The following is a 5,794-nucleotide window of genomic DNA, read 5'->3' as shown; positions in this document are numbered from 1 at the left end:
ACCCTCTCGATCATGATCTCTGACATCCCCTCTGTCCCCCCATCGTCTGTCGGCTAAATCTCCTCTAAGCGCCGCTACTGTATTCTGAAGGTCGACAACGGAAGACTGTAGTATTCTAACATCATGGGATAGATCGTCAACCCTCCCTGTCAACTCTCGTCCCATATCGTCGACCCTCCCTGTCAAATAGTCAACCCTCCCTGTCAGATCGTCGACCCTCCCTGTCAACTCTCGTCCCAGATCATCGACCCTCTCCGTCAAATCTCGTCGTAGCGCGCCGACCTCCTCCGCTATAAATCCAGTCAAACGGGCATACAAATCATCATTGTGCCCCGGAAACACACAGAGGAGGTGTCTGGACGGAGGTGATGCCAATGGCGGCGATGGCCCCGGCGAAGGTGATGCCACTAGCGGCGATGATGCCCTCGACGGAGGTGATGCCAATGGCGGGGACGATACTCTCGGCGGAGGTGATCGTCGATCAGTTGGACTGCCTTTCTACATAAATAAAATGAAAAATTATTCAATAAATTTATACGTCGATGATATTCAATAAATTATATTTCATTCACATACCCAATCTCGGTCCAAGCTCATATCAAACATCTCCTCGTCTGGGGTGTGCGGAACGCTTATATCCCGCACAAGACCCCGAGCCTCCTCTTCCATCGATGGCGTCAACTCAGGTATGATTTCAAGCTGACATATTGACATTTCAACTACTTAACGATCATGTAAACAAAATTTTAAACTACGTATAATATAAATCACAAATGCATAATACTTACCTGAGGATCATTGAGGAGGGCCGATAACTGCTTCCCAGTGGGACATTCCTCCGCTCGCGATGATCTTCAACGATGCATCCGAGGGCAGCGTGTCTCCCCTCGCTGCGCAAAGCGAGCCCCCAGTACAGGAACTGTCTCATACACCCAAATCTGTAACATATACACTTATTAAGCATCAATGTAATACACTAAAACTTTAACTTTGATTATATTAAATATTTACCTGCATCGCTAACGGCAATCCATATGTATCGTATTTACGCATCGACCCCCTGGGCCTCGAGTGCGATCTGGTGAACACATGTACGGTGTCTTCGTAGCATCTTCGGCCCCACGGATAGTTGTTGAACGCATCGATGTCGTCAACAACTTGCAAATGAAAAATATCGATGACAGTCTTCTTGTAATGACACCTCATCACACTCTCGAGGATGTAGACCAGCCCAAACTTCAATCTATCTAGCATATGGTCGCACTTCCTGATCGCGACCATCAAGTCGGGTAGAAGCACCGACCCATGTCCCTGGAAGTACGTCTCGTATAGCCTATTGCTTATCTCCATGGCTGCATCGTCGCCCGTAATCCTCAGTCCAGTGATCAATGTAAACTCAAACATCGAGATACTGACGACCTTGCCCCCGAGGTCGAACTGGAGGGAATCGCCATCGACTGGCCTCAGAAGGCGACATAGAAGTGCATCAATGATCTGTCCTGAGTACGGCACCTCTCGCAACTGGTACAGTGGCCACAAAAAGGACTGTCGTAGCATATCTCCGTGCTGATCATCGAGCAGCTCCAACATAGCAGTAAAACTCTCAAAGCTACTATTCTAAGTAGCTTTCCCCGACATCCGTCTCAACTCTGCATCTAAGTGATACTCCATCCTACAAAAATTCAAATGTTATAGCATTGAATAAGAGATAACAAAAGAAAGCATAATCTCACAAAATCAAGAGAACCGAACTCTAACTACCATACAATCACAAATATTACATTTGAAAAATATATTTACAAAAAAACAACAAATCAAATTAAATGTATTGTCAACAAAATTAAAGAATATAAATATTATTTAAATAAATTGAAAAAAATCAAATATTTTCATAAAAGAACAATAAAAGGAACAAAACAAATTGTTAATTTCGAACAATATTATGTATTCAATTATTAAAATATATAAAAAAGGAAATTATAAAAATTAAATAATTAAATAAAATAATTATTATTTGGAAAATATATTTACAAACAAAAAATTTCAAATTAAATACATTTTCGAAAAATGTAAAGACTATTTATATTATTTAAATAAATTTGAAAAAATAAATTAAAGATTATTTCATAAAAAAAAAGGAACAACATAAAATTGTTAATTTTAGAATATTTCAATTATTAAATTATATAAAAGAAAAATATAAAATTAAATAAATAATTACTTTACATTTTTTCAAAAAATGTAAAGTCCATTTATATTATTTAAATAAATTTGAAAAAATAAATTAAAGATTATTTCATAAAAAAAAAGGAACAACATAAAATTGTTAATTTTAGAATATTTCAATTATTAAATTATATAAAAGAAAAATATAAAATTAAATAAATAATTACTTTACATTTTTTCAAAAAATGTAAAGTCCATTTATATTATTTAAATAAATTTGAAAAAATAAATTAAAGATTATTTCATAAAAAAAAAGGAACAACATAAAATTGTTAATTTTAGAATATTTCAATTATTAAATTATATAAAAGAAAAATATAAAATTAAATAAATAATTACTTTACCTTTTTTTAAAATGTAAAGACTATTCATATTATTTAAATAAATTTGAAAAAATAAATTAAAGGTAATTCATTAAAAAAAAGAATCAACATTGTTAATTTTACAATATTTCAATTATTATATTATATTGACAATTATAAAAAATTAAATAAATAAATAACATAATTACTATTTAATCAAATAAAAAATTTAAAATTAAATATATACAGTCTGGGCAGTTAACAGTCGGCCCAGACTAACCCAGACTGTTAACAGTAGGCCACAGAGTCGGTCTGATTGTTAACAGTCGGGTAACCCGACAGTTAACTGACCGTGGCCGGGAATCGGCCGGAAATCGCCATTCCCGGCTACTGAGCTCCAAAAAAAACTAATAATCCACATTTTTCACACTCCCACATGTCCACAATCTAACTACTCATGCCCATGGATCTAATTAAACCGAAATTAGTAAGGAAAATGCTATAAACTTGCACATGAACCGCATTAATTGGAGAAAAGTGATGAAAAATAAACGGTTATTTTATTTCCAGTGTAGATGATGGTCGTTGCCGGTGGTGTCGGTGTCGGTCGGTCAAGTCTCTGGAGTCGATGTCGGTCGGTCGGTCAGAGATTTTCAAACAGTGTGAGGGTAAAATGGGCTTTTATTGTGAAGTTTTTTTTTAACTTACTTTGTTTTTTTTTTAATTTATTTAATGGGTTAAAGGCCAATGTCAAATTTTGCTACAGTGAAAAAGTCATTTTCGTGTATTTCCTCCTTTGGCCTTTAATTTAACCTTTTTGCTTAGAAAATATATATAAAAAAAAATATGAAATGCAATTTCCCTTCTTTTTTTTTTCTTTTTTAAAAGACATGTTATGATTTTTTTTTCTTTTACAACAATTTGATGTGAACAATTGAACTTTTCTTGTTTTTAAATCAATTACGTGTACTATATATATATATAAAGAAGTGCAAAAGACCATAGAAAGTGTGATTTTTAAACTTTATTTTTAAAAATTAATATAATAAGTTTGTTTTCATGAATTTACAATTTTGAGGTAATAAAAAATAAAAGCTCGTAAATTAAATTTTTCAACAAACACTTCTAAACCAACTAAATAGCAATATAACATAAGAATCTGCTTAGACAAATACACGACATGAAAATATTAAATTATGATGTGATCTCTCAAAATAGCCCAAATGGTTTCAACATAGCTTAAAATCAAGTCGTTTGAAGAGGGTAGTTTTTAAATTTGCTTTGCACGGATATATGATTTATGTCTTCTATGTTTTATAGATGAGAATATATTCAAAATAAATTATTATATTCGACATGGCAGATAATAGGAAAGGATCTTTAAAATGCGTCTTAATAAAATTATTCAATTATTATGCCCGTATAGTGTATCTTAGACCAAACATATACTCATTTTAACACAAGGTTAAAATGAAAACAAAATAATAATTATTTTTGTAAATGAAAAAAATGAATCAAAGATCACTTGATATAGAGAGAAAAAAAAAAAAGAAAAAAAAATTCAGTTTACAGCAATCCAAGATTAACAAGTCCTTCATTTGAATTATGGGTGTATTCAAGTTAGATTGTTAAAGACTTTTTTAAACAAATGACTTTGTAAAATTCAATAAATTTTTATAGACTTTTCATGGAATTAATGAAAATCTTCATAGACTTTAAAATTTTATTTAAAGACCTTTTTAGACTTTTATAGAATTGTTTTGACGTCTACAAACTTTCAATTTCTTACGTGATCAAACAATTCACAATAGCATAATTATATTTCTATTGTCAATATTTTTAAAAAAAAATATTAATATAAAAATATAAGCCACCTAAACTAAAATAAATAATCAACCCAAAAAATTGCAACATATCAATACTCTTTGATTAAAAAAACTATAATGTTCATAGTTGTAAAAAATATTAAATTAAACAAGCAAGCAGTATATATTCATTTAATTATAAAATATTAATAAAAAATTGTTTTCATTTAAAAGACAGCATCTGATTGCCTTAAAGGCAGCAGTTTATATATATAATCAAGTTTGCCCGGCTCGAAAAGGCTTGAGTCAAAAGTTCGGATCAAGCCTAAATTTTTTGGCCTATAAATTTTTTGGCCTAGCAAAGGTCAGCTCGACTCGGGCCTGAAAAGAAGCTCTCGCCGTTTTACTTGAGTTGAGCCCGAGCCTTGAGTTTTGGTTCGCGAACTGACGCGGCTTAGTTCGTTGACATTCCTATATATACGTACGAGTTAAATTCAATAATAATTTAATGAACTCAAGCTCAAAATTCTAGTCCTTAAACAAAATTTATAATTTGCAACTATTTGCAAGCATTTGGTCGAACGGTATGATTCCTCCGCAGGGCGAGAGAGGTCTCACGTTCAATTTTCGGAATGCCTCACAGGGTGATTCCATTTTTGCCTATACTTGGTCTGGCCCTATTTTCGCTTAGTTTTGTCCACTACCAATAAGGGTCCAATAAGATGCTGAGCGTAGACCCTTGGGCTTGGATATGGAGAAAGATTCAAAAGTCCATTTACGAGCTGTCAAAATTTTTATTTTTATTTTATCTCAATCTAGTCTAGATGGAAAAGTTACAGCTCATAAAAAACGACGAATTGTGTTTGGTGTATATAATTTATGTATGTATGGGTGTCACACCCCTCACATGGGGTTGGACCCACGCGAGGTGGGCCCCATCCTTATGTTTGGAGATTTGAGATTCTTGTCGCCAGGTTCATTTATAAGTATATCTTAAATTATCGTGTCATTTTTCTAGACTAGACATAAAAACCACAAATTTATAATTTTTGAATGAAAGTAGTACTTCTCTTTACAATTTCTATGTAGTTTTTTGCTGACAAGTCAATAAAAATAACATTGAAATAGCTTAAAAATTATTGATGAAAATTGTTCTTATGCCCATATTTAGCTAAGATTTTGGACGAGTTGAGTGGTTCGACTCGTGCCCTAGACGAGTGACGGTCACGAGACGAGCTGATAAATCATCATGCAAGTTGTTCACCAACTCAAACGAGCTAGATCGAGATTTGAACGCAGTATTGACTTGCAAACCACTGCTAAGCTTGCTTAACTCTGTACTTTACTGTATTTTTGCACATCAACAACTGCTACATTTCATAACCATTGCTTGAAAATTCAAATCTGAATTTTCTTCCCTTGCATTGCAATATATATATATATATATATATTTTTTTTTTT

Source organism: Olea europaea, chromosome 11 (assembly GCF_002742605.1).
Source record: "Olea europaea var. sylvestris chromosome 11, O_europaea_v1, whole genome shotgun sequence".
NCBI classification, from domain to species: Eukaryota; Viridiplantae; Streptophyta; class Magnoliopsida; order Lamiales; family Oleaceae; genus Olea; species Olea europaea.
This window is presented reverse-complemented; position numbering follows the sequence as displayed.